The following is a 24,722-nucleotide window of genomic DNA, read 5'->3' on the forward strand; positions in this document are numbered from 1 at the left end:
CATCAACATGGCTGACAACTTGGGATTGAGTTACTCAACAGAAGAAATTGATGAGATACTAGCACGACCACGTCTACTCCTTGATAAGGACCTAACTCAAACATTGGCCAATAATGACGATTGGGAGGAACTTTCTGAACTGAAAAAAGAGCAAGTGAGAACAGCAGTACACGGGATCATAATGACCGAATACCTCAGAGTGAATGCCGCGCCCAAAGGACTATGGGTGACTAATGCACCACGTATTTTTTTAAAAGATCTAGCGTTTCGCAAAGACTGGTCAGCAATTTCGTGGAAATGTACAAGGGACTACCTTGTACTAATAATAAAAACAGCAACTAAGATCACAGACGAACTGACTATAAAAATCCAGATCATTGAGACTAAACTCAACAACATGGTACACGTTACCGTGTACAAACAACGGCTGGAGGAAATCAACAAAGAGATGAGCCAATCTCAAGAGTTCTTGACCCAGCAGAAACTACAGAAACTAGGGAAAGAACTGAAAAAGTTCTCTTTAGAACGCATACATCCTTATAGTCACAAGGACTTCAAACCCAACGACAATGCGTCTAACAACAGTTCCAACAGCGATTCTTCTACAGACGGTTCTGACTGGAGTGGAGACGATTTCTCCAATAACCAACGAGGGAGGTTCCGCAATAAAAGAGGCAACCGGAGGGGCAGAAACTACTGGCGTACCCCGCAGTTCTCAATGAATCCGCCCATGATGCCATTTCCCCCGTTCAATCCCCATTTCCAAGGGTGGGTAGATCCATACTACCAAGGCCCACCACAACAGATGCAACAACCAATGAGGGGTAATTACCAACAAGGGCCGCCTTTTTTAGGGAGAGGCCAGAACAGTCGGGCCCGAAACAGAAAGGGGTAACCTGGCAAGACCAAACACGCCAGGTCCAAACCAGGAGCGTAACCAGAGGCAAAACAGGAACCAACACAACTCCCTCGTCGTAAACCTTACAGATAAGGTACTAACAAAAAATCAAGAGGAAGTACTCAATAAAGGTCTTGGATATGTCCCAAAACCTAACCTTGACACTTTCAAGATGAAATGCGAGATTGCTGAATTCTGCAGAAAACTCAAACTCAAAGCCTTCTTCAGTAACCAACCCACCCAACCCCCGGATGGAGATACCAACTTAAGGAAGAAGTCCACCTTCTGTCCTCTGAATTCACAAGTGCCAAATGAAATTGTCATATTCGAACAAGCGGTCATGAAGGAAATCGATGGTTTAAAAGACAATACAGAAAAACCATTCCAAAATCTGTCGAGAGCAGAACAACAGGCATTGAGAGAATTAAAGACGATGAGAATATCGTCATAAAACAAGCGGACAAAGAGGGCGGAGTAGTACTCCTCTCAAAAGATGGCTATGATCGACAATGCAAAGAATTACTTTCTGACCAAAAGTTCTACAAGCGAACAGATGTCGATCCAACACCCAGACTACAGAAGACCATAACCTTAATGGTAACAGAAGCTGAGGCAAATAACTGGATCTCGAAAAAAGAGGCTTATTTTTGGAGACCAACAACCCGAGAATACCTTATTTCTATTCGCTCCCAAAAATACACAAAACACGCACCCCACCGCCAGGTAGACCCATTGTGTCGGGAATAGGTTCGGTCCTAGAACCATTATCGCAGTTTGCAGACCAATATCTCAAACCAATAGTCCAAAGGACTCCTACATACCTGAAGGACACCAGGGACCTCCTGAATCTGCTCCAGAATTTTGCCTATTCAGAGGACAACATGATACTCGTAGGACTTGACGTAGAAAGCCTCTACACAAGCCTACCCCAAGAAAAAACACTGCAAACACTAGAGACCATTGTTTTCAACATTGACTGGGACCATAAGACCCCAAGACATTTTGTTCTCGAGTGCTGCAGGTTGGCTCTGACTGAAAACTACTTTAAATATAACAACACCATGTTTCAACAATGTCATGGAACTTCCATGGGAAGTACGTTTGCGCCGAGTGTGGCGGGGCTCTACGTGAGCCAATTTGAGGAAACACACATTAACAATCCAGTCAACCCATTCCAACAGCAGATCCTGTTCTGGCGTTGTTACATCGATGATGTGATCCTCATCTGGGAAGGGGACATGTCTAGTCTCATCAATTTCCACACCTGGATTAATACCCGGGATGAATGGCTAAAATTCACCTATACAGCCAACAGCAAACAAATTGACTTCCTTGACATCACCTTCTATTCAGAGGGTTCGACCCTGCAGGCAAAAACTTATTCTAAACCTACTTCCAAAAACAGTTTACTCTCCTACCAGAGCTTTCACCCGAAACCTCTGAGAGAAAACCTCCCTTTCAGCCAATTTCTGAGACTCCGACGAAATTGCAGCAAATTGACAGAATACAAAGAACAAGCCAATGAGCTGAGCGATAAATTGGAAGAAAGGTATTACCCCAAAAGAATCATAGAAAAATGCAAAAAAAGAGCACGTAACCAGCCTCGAGAAAGTCTCTTAGAATCCACACCAAAAGAACCAGAAATTGATATCACAACCTGTGTTACCACATATGGCCCAGCAAGTAACAGACTGAAAAAGATAGTCAATAAAAACTGGAGGATCATAACTTCAGGCAACATCCAATGGCCAAAACAACGTTTTGCCAACAAAAGAACCCGCAACCTAAAGGACATCTTGGTCCATACCAGACCACTCACTGCAAAACAACCACCACCAGTTAACTCACCACTGGACATGAGCCCAGTAACTGGCCATTACCCATGCGGATCGTGTTCTGTTTGTCCCCTCACAAAAGCAACAAAGGAGATACAACTACTCCCAAATTTCAAATGGAGAATTTTGCATCACACCAACTGCAACACCAGTCATGCCATCTACATGATCACATGCCCCTGCAAGAAAAACTACATAGGAATGACATGCAGGAAAGTCAAACAGCGACTGTGTGAACATCGCAGCAATGTGAAATGTAAAAAGGCGACCACTAAGATGTCCAGCCACTACCTGGAAACTGGCCACACAGTGAAAGATCTACAGTGGGTAATTTTAGAAACACTACATAATAAAGATCATAATGCAGAAAAAATCCTCTTTGAAAAAGAGCAGCGGTGGGTGCACAGACTGGGTACCGATATCAACGGTCTAAATGATAACATACCTTGGGGTACTATTTACAATGGATGAGAATATGTAAGACAACAATATCCAGTCAGTTTCCATAGTCTTTCCACCCTTCCCCTTACTGCGCTACCTATAAAAAACCACCCACCCGGAAACGTCTCACGTATTCCGGGACTGAGGTGGCAGAGTCAGCACAAGGAGTGAATGGAGAGCCAGAGGTACCACGAGGACCACAACGCTGCGAAACCGTAAAGTATTAATGTAATAGACCACCATGTTCTGATTGAATGTTTACCATTGTAGCGTGCCTCCCTGACCCACCCAGATACCGAAGAGGCTTATTACAGCCAAGAACATAGGTATGTTAATGTGCACAGAGAAAATAACATGTTCCCTTGTGTTAAAATCTTGAGGAAAAGCAGCACAATCTGATCGCGCTGCTGAATGACACTAACATGCTTGGTCAAGAGTGAACGTATGTAAGATCACCACACCAATATGCTTGCATACCGGCACCGATAATCTTATACCATCCTCACCACAACTCACACCACTTGCCATATCCACAAAACTAAACAGAACCTAACAATCCCATGCCAATTAAGAGATAGTCGACCCTATTCTTTGAGTGGGGTAGTCAGTGCAAAGTATTGCCATTTTTTAGTTGCTACGCCAAAGTGCGATTTATATGTTCCTGGTACATTTCACCAGATGTATAGTCTTATATGTTTCCCTTTCCCTTTACCCTTTGTCTACAATGTCTCCTTTCTTTGCAGGTACTTTTGAGCTCCCACTTGGAGCAACATAATGCTTTGTTCCATTATAAATCTCTTTTCTCACCACAAATAGAGACGTGAGAGGTCTCTATTTCACGTCACGGTCCTGAAGAAAGCCCACATGACCTATCAGGCATAATGCAGGGCTGAAACATGTCGACCTTTTCACATAGTGTGAACGAGTCATAATAACTCACGTTCACCGACATAATTTTAATTTCATTGCCTCTGAATACAGAACGAATAAATAACTTTTCTGATTAAAAGAGACTTTTTTATCACTTCACCTCACCATCACTTATCACTACTGTTTTTAACAATGGGTAATGCCTCCTGGATGGAGGTTGCATAAAAAACAACCCGATGATTATGCACACACGTGCAAGGGACGGCGGAGAATAAGATATACCGCTCTATACCACACCATTACCAGCATGTGCATGAGGGTTAACATTGGGACTACTCGGAACAGTTACGGCATACCCAAAGTTATGCAGGACAAGTGATCCTTCCCCCCCGATCATAAGTATATAATTCGAGGAAATTGGTTGGATCACAAATTCCTCTCTCCCTCCACATTGATTTTGTAGAATATGAAGCAGTAATGTCAAGTGGCCAAATATAAAAAGTGGACAAGTCCAGCAGTGAAGAGATTTATGAACATTGCACTATACATCCTCTTCATTCAAAGGAAGTGATAGGAAACAGTATTGAAATATTTCAAATGAAAAAAAGCAAAGGGAACTCCCATGAGTGTATAGGAAAAAAGTTTAGAAGCTCATTGTTTTCCACAGCTGTTCCCCACTGGAGAAGGTGGATGATTTGATGAGCGAGCTGTTCAGATTCCAGCTTCAGAATACCGGTCAACAAGATTGTACTCTGTAGATCAAACATTTTGACAGTGAATTCCATATATATTTCATCTTCTGTTTGAAAGGGATTTGTCTGCACTTTCATATGCAGTGAGCCAGATATTAAAAATAGAAAAGAGTTCATCTTCCAAATGTTTATGCAAATTAATTCATGGACAAAGTTCAACAAAGAGGTGAACATTTGGAATCTCAGTTAATTAATTTTATGGCATGTCAACGAGGTACCAATGAGTATTGGTATAGTTGTCATTGTGAACTTTAATGTATGTTAAGAAACTTAGGTACCCTTACATGGAGCTAGAGAACTGTGTTCCTTGGATCCTGTAAATGTGTGCAGATATTTTAACCATAGGTTTCAAGCTATGATGAAATGTATTCTGCAATAAAAATGTTCTACCTCTTGGAGAGGTAACATATTTATTTTGGAGAAAAGAATACCAATCCAGAGGGGTGCTTCTCATTTACACATGCTATTATGGATAAAGAATGCTCCAAAATGGGGGGAGGAGCCAAGATGGCAATCGGGACGGTCGTGTAGGCTCCCGGCTCCGCAAGCCTTCCACTCCCTCACCGATATCCTGACCTATATCCTGTACTTATGCTGCAGCGGGACGGTGATATAAACGCGCTGTTACTGTTCGCGTTCTTCTGAGGTCTCTGCCTGCCGTATAACTGGAGATTTTGTCTAGTTTGCCTGGCGACTTCCATAGTCTCGCCTCCGGGACCCGTGTTGATCTGCGCCGCTGGATGCTGCTGGAGCGGCATCGGACAGTCGAGCTGGGGCGGAGCCGGCACTCGGGGACACGCTTCCTGACGCAGAGGGAAACGGACGAGATCCTTTCCGCTGTGAGGGGATTTTCTGCTACCGGATTGCGTGCACTGGCGAGGCGGGAGCCCTTCTTGAAACTACTTCTCCTCTGTGAAACGCTGGTGACGGGTTGTGCCGACCCCATCTTGGAGCACTTTACTGGCGGACCACCTTCGAATTGGCCCCCGTCTTAAGCTGAAGGTGGAATGTCTCTCGCTGTGGGTCGCTCCCTAGCTATGTGTCATGTTCCTATCGGCGATCCGGACTGCAGCCTCCCGGTGCCGATTTCGCCCCCCTTCCATTGTGGTTCCCCTGCCGGGGTGGAAATGGCTGCTGGCTCCCTGACTGCGGAGACGAGTGCTACCTCGCCTCAAGGATGTTTCACCCTGCCTGGTCTTGAGCTGGGTGTTGGACCGCGTGTACCGCTTTGTAGTGAGGAACTGTTGGAACTGCAGCCTGCTTTGACCTGCGGTGCCGTTCTGGCCGCTCCTGTCGATTTACAGACTGCATGGCTGGCAGGCACCCGCAAGCTGGGTCGGAAGCTTGAAGATGCCGCACTCACACTGGGACGAACGCGGCTGACCAGCTCCCAGCGTTGCGTTGATCTACCTTTGACTGTTCCTGAGGCGGCTACTATGTTGCCACACGTGTGCACAGAGAAGCGGACTATCCCTGGCTATGTTGGTTTTTGCTCGTCCACCAGCTTTGTTTGCGCTACAGTGTTTCCCTCCTCTCCGAAGATTGAGACTTTGCCCATGATGCCGCTACTGTTGCCTCGAACGTCATTTCCTCAGTTATTGGCCCCCCTTGCTGCCTTCGCCTCACAAGCCTTTTTCTTCCTACAGTGGAATGAGTGTCATCGTGCGACCTTGGGGGTGCTCATCTTTTGGGACTATGGATTTAATGGTAACTGGCGACGTCCATTTTGTTTTCACACGCCTCTTCTTTGCCGAGTGTGGCCATTTTGTCCCTTTGTTCTGCTTGGGGCGGGCTCTCTTCGGGGGCCATGTTTGGAGGGGTTTTTACGAACAGGCCAGGGCTGATGGTTTCCTTTTCGCTATTTCTGACTGCTTGGCTGGCGGAGACCCGGACTGGAACGCTTTTCTGATACACTTGGCTGCGCGATATGTGATGTCTCTCCCCATTTAATGCTGTAACTGACATTTGTCGCTGTTGATTCTTGTTTATGGGGTGGTGGTCTTATGCAGGGCTGGGGAGTCCGGGAGCAAGTGGATTTGGCCCTCCTCCGGTTTCATATGATTCCTTTTTCTTTTCTTCCTTTCCTTCTATGTCTATATTTCGGGTACTCTTTATTGGGCGACAGGCACACTGCTAGGGGGGGGTAGGCCGTAGCCTCTGCATGCGTGTAGGGTGGGGGGTGGGGGGGGGGGTTTACTTTGTTTGTTTTAGTTTCTATGGGTCTTAATTTTTTCTCCTTTCTAACTTCTTTTCTTTTCTTTTCTTGTTTCTGTCTTTGGGTCCGTGGGTTGCGTGATACGTGATGGGTAGCGACCGGCATGAACCATGGTGTCTGCTTGAATATCCTGTTGTATGAATCCCTATGCCGCTATTCTGACCACAATTTTTCTTAGTTGGGTTTCGTTGCGGATAGTTGCCCATTCATGTCGTAGATGGAGGGACTGGACTCTGATGCTTCTTAGTTTTTATATTTAAAAATGCTTAAAAATTAACCTTCCCTTATCCTACTTCTCGGTAGTACGATGATACTCAGGGTAACTCTGAATGCTTGTCAATTTGTATTGCGATGCTATCGAGTCGCCGTATAGACTGCAACAGTGCTTACAATGTTTTCGAGGCCGGCCGGATGGTTGTGGGCCCGTATTTGTTTGCTGATACTGCACAATAAAGGTTTCCAAAAATAAAAAATAAAAAAAAAGAATGCTCCAAAATTTGGAACTGATACTGATGACAGTGTTTTGTCTTTCATTGAAGAGTATGCTACCTGTGCCATTCGAAGAGAAGGAGGAGAAAAAAGTTTCATGGTTTCAAAGTAATCAATGTGGAAGGTACTGTTGATGAAAATACAAGTCTAAAGGGACATTTTATACAAAACGTCATTTTGGATTCCCACGTCCAATAATTTCTAAAGGAAGAGTCAATAGTTTTATGTTAGCAGTAAGGCATACCACAACTTGAAAAGCTCCCAAGAATACATACAACTTGAAAGGAATGGAAGCTTCAAAGTACATTAACGACTACAATCCAATAATTTTGAAAATTTGGAATGCAAACATGGATATTCAACATGTTGCAGATAATTCAATTGCTGTTGCTCGCTATGTTACATCAAATATAACCAAATCTGAAAAGACAGAGATGAAAGAAATGTGGGAAGAAATTTCACAAGAAAAGACTCTTGGTAAGAAATTGTACAGCTTCAGCTTGAAAATGCTTTGGATCATATGATTGTTCAGATCGCTTCAGCTTTGCGAGTTTATATTCAAAGTCATGAGGAATCATTGGGGTAAGTCTAGATCTTGCTGCCACAAAAATAGAATATTGAAAACAGTACTTAGAAGGGAATGAACCAGAATATACTGATATTCTCAAAACTAATATATTGGAGAAATACTATCCCAAAAGGAGTCCACATCCCAAACATCTATGTTTGTATGAAATACTTCAACATTACAGCTTTAAAAGACAAATTAAAAGAAAATATAAAATAAGAAAAAACTACAGTAATTGGAGGTGATGGATGTTTGGTAAAACATGTCAAAGGAAATCTTATTAACCACAGAAAACTCAGCTGCGAAAGTGCAGATAAGAGGGAATTTTTATATTTAGCACTTCTACAAATGTTTAAGCTTTGGTATACTGAAATGGAATTACTTGGACATTCTTTTACTGCATTAAAGATAGCATTCAATGCACAATTTCCCCTACACATCAACAAATGTTAAATGAAGAGCTTGAACAAGAAAGTACTATTGCAGCAGAAATAGCTAGAGACAGTACTCATGACATTCAAAGTTCTATTCTACTATGTCAAGATCCACTAGGACAACCTTTTATTGAACATGAAGTAACAGTAAATAGAAACTGCAATGTAACAAGCACAGCAAGATATTACTCTGTTTGAAAACTTAGAACACAAAGAAATATATCTACATGTGAAAGAACATATACAACATGATTTGCTACATGAAAAAAAGAATTCTTATCTTTATCATTTTAACCTATTCTAATGTACATCATCGTCAATCTGGAACAGGAAAAAGTTTATTAATCTATGTTTTGAACAGTTATCTACAGAAAACTACAGAATCACATTATCTTGTGTTGTAACAGCTCCAAATGGATTAGCAGCACACAACATAAAAGGGATTACTTTACATTGATTACTCATGCCACCTGTTGAACATGATAAAACATTGGAATATCACAAACTATCTGAAGAAGCTTGTTATGAAGAATGAAGAGGACTGAAGAAAATTAAACTTTTAATCATTGATGAGGTGATCATGGTCTCAAATGTAATGCTTGCCTTTGTAAATTTAAGAATGCAACAGAATTTAAATCAGATTATGATTTGTTTGGAATAAAACATTTAATTGTAGTCGGAGATCTACAACTTACTCCTGTAAAAGGGCAACCTGTTTTTAAAAGACTTGTCCATGAAGACACTAGGAAATCCTTGGGAAGTATTGGAAATGTCAACATTTGGTCTAATTTTGAATATAGAGAACTTATTATGAATATGCGACAAGCTACTGATTAAGATTTTGGAAATATTCTTCATTATATAAGAATTGGTGTCTTGACAAAACATGGAAAGCAAGCTTTAGAAAGTCAGCTACTAAGGAACTTGTTTATAACTGGAAACACAGTGGCTGAAATAATGTACAATAAGCATAGAGAAAACAAGCCTATAGTTTGCTTAATGCTTACACCACAAGAGTGTTCTACATTTAATCAAGAACTTTTGAAACTGGAAAAACAGAAAATAGTGGAAATTAAAGCTATTGATAAAATTGTACACTATAGAGTGACTATTCATCTCACAGACAAACTGCGGGCTAAATTGAATTATTTGGAAAAGTCTGTATCTAAAACAGCAGGATTAGAAAAGACTACATATATGTATAAACTGTCTGGTAATTTTACTGAATAATTTGAATGTAGAAGACAGTTTAGTAAATGGGGCAATGGGAAAAGTGATTTATTTTGTGAAATTTCAGAACAGAGATGGAATAGAAATTTTGATTATAAAATTTGATCAGATTAAAGAGGTAAGAAACATTGGGCATTGTGTTTCTACGTCTCTTTACTTGTAAAATATGTGTATGTTCTCAGAAAACAGTTTCTTCTGTCCTTAGCATGTGCTGTAAGTATTCATAAATCTCAAGGTTTAAGCATAGACAGTGCTTTTGTAAATAATATCGGAAGTACAGAGGGAATGGCATATGTTGCAATATCTCATCTAAAAACATTGTATGGTCTGAGTTTATGCTCCTTATTTAGGTGAATATCCCATATATAAGAAACAGAAATATGTCAAAGATGGAATTGAGATTCAAAAAAAGAAAGCAAATGAAGAGAAATGTGAAAGCATAAAGAAAAAGAAAATGGAAACTGTTGATGAGATTGTAGGACACCATTTGGAAAATTGTTCTGGTATCAACTGTTTTGCTAATGTGATTCTGAATGTTGTTTTTTGTCTAGAAGATCTTCATTATGAAATCATGGGAAATCATAAAAAAAGATTCTGCTCTTCATTACATCGTGTATTTCAACAGTTGGTAACTAACAGAAGTAAAATCTTACTGCTTCTAGCGTTCAGCATCTTTTAGATATTGGAAAGGGGCGATCACTCGGTCCCCCCGAACGTATGGTAGGGGGCCCGGATCCCCCCGGGAAACCATTTTGGGCAGGGAGCGTGTCTCGGCTGGTATGCCCGAAGCGGCGTAGCCGGGGCGCGCCTTTTTCCCGCCCAAGGAGGGTTGTCCTAGACACCTACACCGCTGGCCGCGCCCCATAGGCGTACCTGAGGAGGGTACACGCCCTCCCAAAGAAGAATAAAAGGAGCAACAATCCAAAGAAGCATCTTCTTGTTCCTGTGCTTGGAAGCTGCACCGTCTCGTTGCACGTGAGCCCTCGACGGAACAAGGAGCAATTTTCGAGAACTTGTAATTCTTGTGTTTCTCTTTCAGCGACTCCGTACTTTTGGATCCGGACCTCCAGGACCTCGTACGCAACAAGGATCGAATATCCGACGACGATGCCTGGCAAGAAGCCAGGAAAGAAGGCAGGGACTGACCAGATGATCCGCATGCTAATGAAGGAAATGGCGAGCATGAAAAAACAACTCAGGCAGGCCGAAGAAGGTGATCGGCCCAGCATTGCCGGGAGTAGTACCCGCTGGGAGAGGTAAAAGGGCCAGGAATGGGGCGGCAGGGAGGGAGGCCCCAGTTCCCGAGGCACCCCCAGCAAATCCGGTTACTCCTGTAGAGACCCCGGTTCCGATCCCCGACGCAGGCCAACCGATTCCGGTTGTAGTGACGCCCACTAACGAGGAGGATATGCCTCCGGAGCTGGCCGCCCAGTTAGCCGCATGGCTCGGCAAAAACAGCAAAGGTGCTACGGCGCCAGGGGACACGGCCGAAGAGGCCAGACTACTGATGAAGCAGTTGCGGCAATCGAGAGATGCTGCAAAGGCGAATCTCCCTGTTGTCCCCCCACAGGTTCCCTCGGAAGGACCGGCGTCTGGCGTTGGAAAAACAGCGGGACCAGCTACGGATTCCGGTAAGCAGCCGTTGCCAATGGCGAGGGAGGGCTCGATACCCTCAAGAAGGGAAAAGGTGGTCCAACATATTCCGCTGGCCACGAAAGAGTTGATTTGGGCAGATAAATATGTAAATTTGTTTTCTCTGTTGACCGACCACCACGAGGTGGAGTATGTTAAAAGTCAGAAAGATTTGTGGCACCCGAATGTGTGGCGCGCCAAAATGCCGGGATTCAGGGTTGATGAAACGATCTCAAATTGGGCCAGGGCATTTGCGATGTTTACTGCTATCATAGGAGAACGTAGGCCCGAAGTGTTGTCCGAATTGGCCTGCTATCAGACACGTATAATGGATTTCTATGAATCATATGAAGGCAATGAATGGTTGGGTTATGATAGTAAGTTTCGTAAGGCCAAGGAGCACGATTCATCTCTGACGTGGGATTGTCTCGACTCCATCTCTTGGCAGAAGCAGCTCCTGCCGGGCCCCACCAAGTCGTCTAACGCTTGGCGGGAATGGGTCGGCGCCCTCCCGCCAACATTCGGCGGCGCCCTTTCGAGCAGGCGCCAATGGTGACCACCAACCAAGGAGTGGTGGGAACGGAGGTAAAAAGGGGGTTTGTTGGAACTTTAACAGAAGCAAGTGCACGCGGCCACAAGGGACATGTAAGTTCAGGCATGAGTGTGCAGGGTGCGGACACTCTTCGCACCCTGAGAGTTCGTGCAGAGCCAAGAATGGTGATACAGGGGGTAGAGGAGGGACCAAACAGGTCTAATGTCGACCGAGGGGTACCGCTACCTACCCCCGTAGATATCATGGCAATGATCCCCTGGCTAAGTGAATACCCTGATCATGTCTCCGCTGGGGTGTTGCGGGATGGCTTCTCATATGATTTCCACATCCCGGCGGGGGATTTTCGGGGGGAAACACTATGTAAAAACCAACTGTCGGTGCAGCAGAATACGGCGGTGGTGGAAAGTAAGATTGCAAAAGAGGTTGCCCGGGGTCGGGTTGCTGGCCCATTTAGGCACCCGCCAGTCCCTAATTTTGTTTGTTCACCGTTGGGAGTAGTCCCCAAGAAGGACCCGGGTGAGTTTAGGTTAATTCATAATCTGTCGGCCCCAAGGGGTCTTTCGGTAAACAATGCGATTGATCCAGGAATTTGTTTGGTGCGATATGCATCTTTCGATGAGGCCGTCACCATGTTGAATCGCCTGGGGCCAGGAGCGCTGATGGCTAAATCGGATATCGAGTCAGCGTTCCGGTTGCTCCCGGTACACCCACAGGATCAGCGTCTGTTAGGCTTTGTGTTTCAGGGACGCTACTACATGGATAAATGTATGCCAATGGGTTGTTCTATCTCTTGTGCCTATTTTGAAAAATTCAGTTGTTTTCTGCAATGGGCGTTCACCAAAGCCACCGGCCATACCCAGGTTATGCATTACTTAGACGATTTTTTGTTCCTGGGGGCTGCTGCACGGGCGCTACAGGAATTTTGCACTCTCATGAGGGGGTTTGGGGTGCCATTGGCGCCCGGTAAAACAGTCGGACCATCCACTTCACTCGAGTTTCTTGGAATAGAGCTTGATTCAGTGGAAGGATGTTTCCGTTTGCCAGAGGGGAAGGTAGCGAAGTTCAGGGCCTCCCTGGAACTGTGCATCAGCAAAGAGAAGGTTACTCTCCATCAGTTGCAACAAACAGTGGGCCAGCTGAACTTTGCCCTACGAGTGATACCAATGGCCCGCCCCTTTTCTCGCTCCATTGCTCAAGCCATGGTCGGTCTCAAGGAAGGACACCATCGCACCAGACTGTCTGCAGAGGTTCGCCAGGACATGCGCATATGGTTGGCATTTCTGGCGGACTTCAACGGTCGAGTGGTGTGGGGCAAGGCACCAGCGTCTTCGGACGAGCTGGGTTTGTGGACCGACTCGGCAGGGAGCGTGGGATTTGGCGCCATATTCGGTAATCGATGGTCGGCACAGACATGGCCGACGTGGTGGCACACCAGTGGGCTCACAGGTAACATTGGGTTTCTTGAGCTGTTCCCTATTTTTGTGGCTCTGAAGGCATGGCCGGACAAGTTTCGTGATCGCACAGTGGTGTTTTGGTCCGACAACATGACCGTTGTCGAATGTATAAATAGTCAGGCAGCACGCTGCAAGTGGATATTGAGATTACTAAAAGAGATTGTACTACTGTGCATGAGACTGAATGTACAGTTTAGGGCGAGGCACGTGCCGGGTGTGTTGAACCAAGCGGCTGATGCACTCTCTCGTTCCCATATGCAGGCCTTCAGGGGTTATCTACCTTCCGCGGACCTAGTGGCAGCACCATTTCCCGAAGCTCTCTGGTTACGTGGTGCCCCGGATTACAGGACCTCGTGGGAGCAAGTCTAGCCCCCAGGACAAGGAAGGCATACGAAGGAGCGTTTCGTTCCTATTGTGCATTTTTGGGTCCAGCGGTAGGGGATAATTGGGGCCAGGAGGAATATGTTCTGAAGTTTTTAGTGGCACTCCACAAGGCAGGCCGATCTGCGGCAACGGCCAATAGGCACCGGGCCGCCATTGCATTCATGGCACAGGCGCATGGCATCAAGGACCCCACATCGTCCTTTCTGGTAAAGAAGGCGCTACGTGGGTGGCAACGCCTCGAGGGTCATAAAGCTGACGAGAGGCGCCCGATTGGGTTAGAAAGATTGTCCTTGTTGATGTCAGTGCTCCCCGCAACATGTTCTTCCCAGTCCGAGGCAGTGCTGTTCCGGGCCGCTTTCGCATTAGCATTCCATAGGGCTATGCGGGTGAGCGAGCTGGTGGCAAAAAATAAGCAGGATGTGGGGGGAGGACTGTGTCGGGAACACATTTTGATCAAGGGTGATTCAATGGTAATCACAATAGCCATGTCCAAGACCGATCAAGGTGCTATAGGGGACAGTATTGTTGTCCAGCGCATGCGGGGGTCCCCCATGTGCCCAGTAAAGTGCGTTGAGGAATATTTAGCGCAAAGGGCTGTAACATGGGGGGGAAGCTTGCTGAGACACACCGACGCCACCCCACTGACTAGGTTTCAGTTTCAGCGGGTGCTTACAATGGCAATCGCGGCAGCGGGCCTGGACCCGGGCGATTTTGGGACCCATTCCTTTAGGATCGGGGCTGCTACAGAGGCTACAGCCAGGGGTCAAAGTGTGGAACAGGTGAAACAATTGGGGCGTTGGTCCTCGAACTGTTATAAAAGGTATGTGCGGTTGCACATGTTGTGAAGCAAATGTCATGCACTCACGCATCTTGTCTTCTGTTTGGTTTACAGTTTCGCAAGCATACGATGCAGGGCGTACTGTGCAGTCGACCCGACACCTGGGGACCAGCGGTCAAAGATCACCGACTGAGGAGAGAGTGGTGTGGGTCGTGGGCCACTCATACGTGAGGCGTGCCGCGGACGTATTCAAAGCAGGTGACATGATTCACGCAGCTGGGGAATACGGGTACAGGGTGACCTTCTACGGAAGGGGCGGGCTCTGTATTGACCAATTTCAACGATTTGTTGAGGGACTGTTAGAGCGGACAAGGTCACCGCCGTCTGTAATCATTGTACACCTGGAGGGCAATGACCTGGTGACACTCGGTAGGCGAGTACTACTCGAGAGAATTCTATCCACTGTTAGCTGGTTGGCAAAAAGGGTCCCGGGGTGCATGATAGCATGGTCACACATGATTCCCAGGAAGGTGTGGCGGGGGGCCCTCTCAGTATCAGCTTTGAATCATTCTGTAAAGAAAGTCAATAATAAGCTTGGTAGGTTGTTTCGCTCGGCGCAGTTGCACTGTATTCCGCATGGATGTATTCGGGGGGATCACATGTATCTCGAAGATGGGGTCCATTTGTCCCGGGAGGGGAATGTCTTACTCATAGGAGACTTCTTAGCATGGTTAAAGGGTTTGTAAAAGCATGACCTTTAGTTGGAGTGTGGGGGGGCCGGATAGCCGGTCAACTATCCGGCCTGTGGCGGTAAGGTCATGATCGGTGAGCAGTAATTTCAAGGTCCCTAGAGGGGGGCGCCACCCATTATGGATAGGAGCGCCCGGGGGAGGCGGCCATTGGCCCCTCACACGGGGAGGCGGCACCCACTAAGTATGGGGTCGCCGAAGGGAAGGCGGTCATAGGCCCCTCCCAGGGGAGGAGGCGGCGAGATGCCCCTCCTAGGAATTTCCCGGGGCCAGGATATCCGCGACGGCGGATGTGAGAAGCAGTATGAGGTGGGAGGGGGGTCCATGCTACCTTCTAGACACCTCACACGAGTCCTCGGACGACCATTAAGATGGCGTCGAGTTAAATAAGGGGCCCCCGCTAAGACAAGGGAAATTGGAAGTTGGCACAGAGGTACAGTCCTCTGTGTGCCCGCCCCTCACACCGTGAGGGGGGAATTTTGTAGTGGGGACCTGACACCGGTTACGACCTTGCCGTTGGCCCGTAATGTTAGGATGTACAATTTTATTTAGAAAGTATGCATTTGCAGGATGCTTAGACTCGGCTAGGAGAACCTTTGTATTAGAGATTTGTTAAGGTTAGCCAATGAACATGTCTGCATCGTAATGTCATAAATATAAAATTGTACATAATATGAAACTGTTATTTTAATGTTTTAATTTTGTTTCATATTTTAATAAATACGGCCGGGAGGGTAACTCCCTCCCGCCTTCCAAAAGTTCAGAACTGCGTCCGTCTTCCCATCCTTGGGGATTGTGTTGGGAGGGGGTGACAGGCATCCCGGCCATATGGAAAGGGGCGACCACTCGGTCCCCCTGAACGTATGGTAGGGGGCCCGGATCCCCCAGGGAAACCATTTTGGGCGGGGGGCGTGTCTCGGCTGGTATGCCCGAAGCGGCGTAGCCGGGGTGCACCTTTTTCCCGCCCAAGGAGGGTTGTCCTAGACACCTACACCGTTGGCCGCGCCCCGTAGGCGTACCTGAGGAGGGTACACGCCCTCCCAAGGAAGAATAAAAGGAGCAACAATCCAAAGAAGCATCCTCTTGTTCCTGTGCTTGGAAGCTGCACCGTCTCGTTGCACGTGAGCCCTCGACGGAACAAGGAGCAATTTTCGACCCACCCACCAGCCCCTTATGGCAACGTTAGTATTGCAATAAAATTGGTTTTTTGCGTTGATAATATCCTTTTCTCCTGAGGTAGTGGTTAATAAAGATGTCGATGTCTGTACTGCAATAAAATGATTTGCTGCATAACATTTTTCTCCCCAGTAAGGCATAGTATCACAGTCTAATTAAAAGATGTGTTGAATGTTTAAGTTAAAGACGATTAATATTGCAACGAAAAGTTTAATGTTCTTTCTCCAATAGGTAGTTAAAAAAGTCGTATTTATTTTTTGGTCGGGTGGTAAGGTCATGATCGGTGAGCAGTAATTTCAAGGTCCCTAGAGGGGGGCGCCACCCATTATGGATGGGAGCGCCCGGGGGGAGGCGGCCATTGGCCCCTCACACGGGGAGGCGGCACCCACTAAGTATGGGGTCGCCGAAGGGAAGGCGGTCATAGGCCCCTCCCAGGGGAGGAGGCGGCGAGATGCCCCTCCTAGGAATTTCCCGGGGCCAGGATATCCGCGACGGCGGATGTGAGAAGCAGTGTGAGGTGGGAGGGGGGTCCACGCTACCTTCTAGACACCTCACACGAGTCCTCGGACGACCATTAAGATGGCGTCGAGTTAAATAAGGGGCCCCCGCTAAGACAAGGGAAATTGGAAGTTGGCACAGAGGTACAGTCCTCTGTGCGCCCGCCCCTCACACCGTGAGGGGGGAATTTTGTAGTGGGGACCTGACACCGGTTACGACCTTGCCGTTGGCCCGTAATGTTAGGATGTACAATTTTATTTAGAAAGTATGCATTTGCAGGATGCTTAGACTCGGCTAGGAGAACCTTTGTATTAGAGATTTGTTAAGGTTAGCCAATGAACATGTCTGCATCGTAATGTCATAAATATAAAATTGTACATAATATGAAACTGTTATTTTAATGTTTTAATTTTGTTTCATATTTTAATAAATATGGCCGGGAGGGTAACTCCCTCCCGCCTTCCAAAAGTTCAGAACTGCGTCCGTCTTCCCATCCTTGGGGATTGTGTTGGGAGGGGGTGACAGGCATCCCGGCCATAATGTTATGTTAGTTTATTTTATACCACAAACAGCTACACCGTGGAGTGTCCCACACAAGGTAAAACAGATTGAACCAAACAAAGAGAAAAGTTCTCGTTTTTTTTAAAAAAGCCCTGGGGTCCTGGCTGTTGCGTAACACAAGGGGCAGTGCGTTCCCGGCCAAAGCTGCTTTCAGGGAAAGAGAGCTGCCACCCAACCTTTGAAGTTTAAAGCAGGAACCTGGGCTAGAAGTTGAGACATAGAGCACAGGTGTCTCATTGGGGCATAGAAAGAGAATCACTTCTAAAGATAGATAGGGCCTAGGCCATGAAGGGCATGATGAGCAATGACAAAGGATTTAAATTTGACCCGTTCTGCCACGGGAAGTCAATGCAGTGAGCACAGGTGTTGTCTCACGCTGCTTCTGAAGGTAGCCAGGGATGCCAATGTACAGAGCATTGGCATAGTCTAATCGGGATAAGATGAGAGCACAGATAACCGTTTCTTTTGCAGCCCTAGGAAGGAGAGGGAGAAATTTCCTGAGGGCTTTTAGTAGCCCAAAGCAGTTACCAGCAAGCTACTTGCCCTGAGTGGAGAATGTTATGTTCTTTTCTAACAAAACCCCAGGTTCTTAGCGTGTTTTCCTGTCGATGAGGGCATGGAGAACTCGGGTGGACAGATCTCTTGTCTAAGTTTAGGGGGGAATCTTCCATAGAGGAGTATCTCAGACTTCTCTTCATTGCACTTCAGTTGGGCAGCAGCAGGCCACTTAAATACAGAAGACAAACATGTATTTGCGGAGGAGACGGAGTCCACGTCTTTACCCCAGGTAAATAGGAACTTGGTGTTGTCAGCGTAGGCAATGATTTTAGCCCCCAAGTCGTCAGCAAGTTGGACTAGTGAGGTAACATAGATATTAAAGAGAAGGGGGCTAAGGAAAGACCCCTAGGGGACACCTGTGGCCACTGTCCAAGGGGATGAAGAGAACGGTGGAAGCCAGACATGTTGCATTTGCCCCTCCAGAAAGGACTTAAGCCAACCCCAAGCACACCAATGTCAGCAAGTCGAGAAACCATATGTACTGGTTCATTGACAATTACTCTTAATGTACAAGAAGATGCACAAGAATTTCTAATGCTTATGCTTGGAGTGTTAGAATATGAAGGAATGCAGATTTCAAACTCATTTGGACTACGTTACCACTGAGATCATAAATGTGAAGAGTGTTCATTTACTACCATCACTGGAATACAAACAGAACAATTCATATACTTGGCGATACCAGATTGCAAATCAGTACCTTTTAACAAATTGATAAAAACAGCCAATCATAGCATGAAATGTTCACATTGTAGATCAGAGATGTTGTCTACATTACATATAGAAAGATTTGGAAAATATTTAATTTTAATGCATCAGTGTTGTTGAACAAATGGAAGAAAATTGGAAACGAAAATACCTTTTTTAAATGCAAGTCAATTATCTATTTCAGGAAGAACTTTTTTCCATGATGGACCTACAACATCTGGACACTATACTGTATATTTAAAGTATAATAAAGGATGGACACGTTGCAATGATGCCCACTTGGAATTCAAACCTAGAACTCCTTATGAATTACCAAATTCATATTTATTATTTTTGAAGGCAAAGTTTTGAATACATCATTCTGCCAATTGGGGAGATGTGAACAGAAACTAAACAGGAATGCAAACTATTAGTATTTATAAATAGTGTTTGGATTATTATTTGTAGCAATTGATATTGCATTTGGAAAATTTGGTTTAAAAGGAAATGGTTCATACATTTGTTGTCTATTTTGTACCTGATGCAAATGAGAGTCTACATTTTGGCAAATGTATTTGAGATAAATAATAGAGTTTCTGTAGATGAAGAAAGTCATTAATAGAGTGTAGATAGAAAAGCACATAGCTACACATATTGAAAATGATGCTTTATGATGATTTTTTTCTACAATCTATTTGATTGTTTTTTTCCCCGCTGTTCAATGACAATACCACATTAAAATCACTGTGTCTGGTGAAGCTAAGTGGAATCTGAGAGGTTGCAGTGTCGAGAGCGGAGTGCGACTACAGCAGTTTCTTCACTGCAGTTTCTTCATATGAGGACCCAGCCGGAGTCTGTGCCCGTGCCCGTTCCTGAGTCCCCCCCCCCCCATCGTGGAGATAGCTCAGGACCGGGAGGTGCATGCGGACCGCGGTGTGCGGCTCGTGGTGTGAGGTGGCGTCTCCAGGTGAGCTTTGGGGCTTTGGAGCGGAGCTCTGGAGCGGAGCTTGGAGCCGCGGAGCCCGGAGCTGCGCTGCGGTGTTGCGGTGTCCAGGGGGGAGCGCGACTACGGCAGTTTCTATAGGAGGAGGAGAGGCTGCCTCCCAAACCACTTTATTTGTCACCTGAGGCATCGGTGACCCAGCTGAAGTGCTCACTTGTGAACTTGTAAAGTATTGAGTTTTGTATTAAAGCTAAGTATAAGGATAAGGTGAATCCTGAATCCTGACTCCTGAATCCAGACGCCACATCTTGCGGCAGGTCGTGGCACTAGCGGCAGCTCCAGCTCGAGTGGGTGCAGGAGCAGGAGCGGGACGAGAGCGATAGGACCGGTAGGACGCCGAAAACTGCTACGGCTCTGACCCCAGCTCCCCTCTCCCCTGTTGTTTTTTCCATCTGTCCCAGCCCATCGGGGGTCTTACGATTGAGTGGCCGCTCTCATCAAAACCACAACCGTGACCCGTGTTTGGAGGTCCGAAGAAGACACCTCATGGTCCCAGCTCGAGGCTCTTGCTGTTAGCATCGTTTCAGCCCCGCTACAGCTTCGCCCCGGTTTCATTAGCAGTCGACGAGGGGTAGGCTGTGGCAGATTGCAGTGGACTGCAGTGGATTGCAGTGGACCTCGGTGAATCACGGTGGGCTGCGGCGAGCTGCATGCAGCCTGACTCCCTTGTGGCCTGGGGATGCGGCTGCAGCCAACCACCTCCTTGCCCCTTCACCTTCTGAACCCAGCTGTGGCTGTTTGCAGCAATACATTACAGCCTACTACAGTCTTGGCAGACAGCACAGCGGTGCGAGTATCCCCACGGCAGTGGTGAGAAGTTGTGAGCAGTGGTGAGGCAAGGACAAAGAGGTGAGAGCAAACAGCAGCAACACGAGTTGCGCTACTGTCCCAGCAGCGCACAGTAGAAGCTGCAAGAATCTCTCTACAGCGTCGGGAGCAGGAGGGGGCAGGAGCCACAAGAGTTTTTCTCCAGGAAACATAAGCCCCTTATCCATTACAGCAGGAGCCTTTCATTCACGGAAGGGATCCTTTATCTGGACAAATGTATCTGGACATCCGGAGTGAGATGACCTCCAGAAAATTGCCCTCAGGGCAAGTGCTCTCCTCCTCACCCAGTCATGAATTGAGAAGATCTTTCAGCGGTACCAGGCAATTGCAACATCTCTGCTATAAATCCCACCCTGTTATTACTGGTTTCTTTCGTAAAAAGCCTCGGATGGATCCGGAGGTGGCAGTTGTGGCCCAAGAAGGCCAGACTTTTAACTTCCATCCTGTACTACCGTTAATCTCCTCCTTATTGCCCCCACAGATTCTCTGGAGCTCCAAGGCAGCCTGGCTGGGGGGCAGGTGCAGTCTAGTGGAAGGTTTTGGTCCGTGGATCAGATTACTGAGAGAGTGGAGGTCGGATCCAGTGTGCAACTGTTCAATGTACCTACCGGTGCCCCTTCAGACTTGGACCTTCTTGCCAGCCAGCAGAGTCAATCAAGTATTCTAATAAATGGGTCAAAGCCGTCAAAGCAGTCCTCTATTGACAGTATGAAGGAGTCTTCACTGGTTGTTTTATCTCCGCGGATGGGCTTCCAAAAGGGATCAGGCTGGGATGGTAGCCCAAATGACCACCTTGGGGTTCCCCCGGCAGAGAAGGCAATACCACACAAAGAGCCATCACTAGGGGAAGACTTTACACTCCCGGACATTGATATAGAAGCCCAAAAAAAGGTCTTGGGAGACTGTTTCGATCGTAGGCATAAAGACGTCGAGTTAATGAGTGGTCACAGATATGTCAATACTCCAATTGTAAGCTCTTCGCCAAGGCACCTCTCTATGCCTCTCTTGTACAGTAGCACAAGTCATTTGATTGGTACCTCCATGGAGTCTTGCCATGATGTATTCTTGCATGATTTTCAACCAAAATGGGGAAATGAGAGAGAGGGGGCGCCATCAGAATATCTTGTGTGTATCTAAAACATCTCAAACGCCATATTATCCTCATTAGAGAAATCTATTTTGAGTTCTGACCATATGCTGGAAATGATTTCTGTAATGCTATTTTAAATCCAAAAGGGAAACAAGTCTGTTACCCCTATATCTATCCCCACGATTCTCCCCCACATGGATTGACGGCCAAGGGATAGGCCGGTATTAGACCTTCCCTCTGGAGAGTCGAGAGATGTTTCTGTACAGGCTGGAACTCCTCTCTCCCTGATGCCCCCTATGGCTCCTGTGTGTAATCTTGAAAAGGAAGAACTATGCTTAAGTACATTATTTGAGGAGGTCGAACTGAGTCCCCTTTGGAAAAATCCACCTTGAAATTCTTCCCCCTGTTTAAAAAGTGTAGATTGGATGGCATCCGAGAAAATGAGAAAATCAGGGCCGTCGCCAAGCAATCCAAACAGGTGGGGATGGCAGGGGGGAGGAGGAGGTTTTAACCCCTCTGACTACCTCTCAGGTGTGCTCTCCTACATTTTCAGGGAAGGGAGGACAGAAAGTAGGTAAGAGGAATGGCCCAGTATCAAAACATAAGGGGGAAAACATGAAAAAGAAACACAAGAAAATGAGACGATTCTCCAAACGGAAAGCGTCAAAACTGCATTTTTCCCGGATTTTGGAAAGCCAGAGCGATGTCCATTTAATAACGGAGAAGGGAAGCCCGAAAACTCCATCAGCAGATGGCAACCTATGGAAATCCATTATAGCACCCACAGCATCGACTTGGAGTTTGGGGGACTCAGGCCCGGAAGTAACTCCTCTAAACTGGTCACTGCTGTCCCTCCAAGGAACCCAGCCCCCCATTAAGGAGTAATTAGACCCATTGGGTGGAGAGAAGCACATGGGTTACGGGGTCCCCTCGCTGCACATAGGGTCTGGGGGAATTGACTCTATAGATTCCATGGGGGCTGGTACCCAAGAGGGAGGGCTCAAGCCCCAATTACATTGCAGGTTGGGCCAAATAGAACCCTCATAGGGACCTCATTTCTGGATTTTGGAAAGCCAGAGCGATGTCCACATAATAACGGAGAAGGGAAGCCCGAAAACTCCTTCAGCAGATGGCAACCTATGGAAATCCATTATAGCACCCACAGCATCGACTTGGAGTTTGGGGGACTCAGGCCCGGAAGTACCTCCTCTAAACTGGTCACTGCTGTCCCTCCAAGGAACCCAGCCCCCCATTAAGGAGTAATTAGACCCATTGGGTGGAGAGAAGCACATGGGTTACGGGGTCCTCTCGCTGCACATAGGGTCTGGGGGAATTGACTCTATTGATTCCAGGGGGGCTGGTACCCAAGAGGGAGGGCCCAAGCCCCAATTACATTGCAGGTTGGGCCAAATAGAACCCTCATAGGGACCTCATTTACGCCTGTTGGAAAAACCGAAGCCCCAATACCCAATACAGTCCCATACTCGAATATCCAACAACATGGTGGGACACAAGTTGCCTGCTCCATGGATATGGTTACCTTATGGATCCCATGGAGAGATGCCCCAAAGAATACTAACGGGGCTCAGCCCTGTTTATCTCCCATGGTGGATTTTACCTGGCTATTTGATACTGAATCCATCTCAGTAAATAGAGGTTTCATTCTCAATTAATTTTCAGAATTAAAGTCGCTAAAGCTGATAGCTAGCAAGGATATCTTAAATGTGATGATTTATGTACATGACATAGTCCCGTACTCCAGGGTTACTTTTTGTTCCCTGATAGTGGCCAACCTGGTTGTGAAGAACTGTGAGGTTTTTTTTTAAACGAGGGCTTGATGTAACATCTGTTAATGAATTTGAGGAAAATCAAATTGGGGGCCCCAAACGCCAAAATCTGAAAGTATCGAAGGTTACTAATTCAGTGGCACTAGACGCATTGGGCCCCGAAATAGAGTATTCTGTGGTCAGTCCTAAAGATATAGTGGTTTTCGTGGACTGGAGGCGGCGTTTAATAAATGTTGTACCCATCGTAGAAGCTGCCCCTCAGTCTCCAGACATAGAAGATGAATTTGTCCAGTGGAGTTGGGTTGCAAGAGCCCTGAATGACACCCATGTGGATGCAGTAGGGAGTGCTCCATTGAGGTAGCCTGGGTGGGCTACTCGTGTACTGGGATATTACTGGCCTGGGACCCAATGAAACAAAATTACATTCCTTAAAAAGTATGCATCCCATAATTATATGTGTACAAGAAACGTGGTCTTGTAAAGAGTTTTAATGTGATGGCTATTTTGTATATTCGTGTTACGCAAAGCAATCGTAAAAGGGAACAGCGGGGTGGTATTTATCCTGCTTAAAAACTCCATCAATTGGAACCAGAAGGTTTTCCCCACCCCTCAAACCTTTGTATATGCTTGAAGTTGGCATGCTTGGGAGATTCTGACACGCTTACCACCTTTCCTGTGGCAAACTTGTATGTCCCCCCTGGAAAAAAATGTGATCATCTTCTGCCCGTATTTTTTTCTTTTATTCAGGAAATAGCTACTAGGGAAGATTGCCCCCTAGTGATAGTAGCGGGGAACTTAAATGCTAAAATTTCAAAATCTGCCTCTGAGATTTATGCCAATACTGACAAAGAGGAAATTTGGTACATTCCCGAGATTATATTACCAAATAAAGTAAAGACAGACACGCGGGGGTTCCTCTTGCTTGATAGCGTCAGAAGTTCGGAACATGTTATCTTAAACGGGAGAGTGCCCGCCGATAAAACAGCCCATTTTACCTTTCATTCTCAACATACTCAGAGCCTTTTAGATTATGTGATTGTTTCCTACCAAATGTTTGGGGCTTGTGATAACTTTTTTGTTAGCCCGTCGTTATGGGGCGACCACTGCATAGTGGGTATGTCAGTGGCCTTTGATCTACCCACACTAAACTCGGGGAATGCCGGTCAGGGCTTGGACACTTTCAATAAAGGGAATGGTCGGTCCTTTTGGACGCAAAAAAACACTGTTGAAGTAGGCTCTGTTGTGAAATATG

The sequence above is a fragment of the Lissotriton vulgaris genome, chromosome 8 (genome assembly GCF_964263255.1).
Source record: "Lissotriton vulgaris chromosome 8, aLisVul1.2, whole genome shotgun sequence".
Classification (NCBI taxonomy): domain Eukaryota; kingdom Metazoa; phylum Chordata; class Amphibia; order Caudata; family Salamandridae; genus Lissotriton; species Lissotriton vulgaris.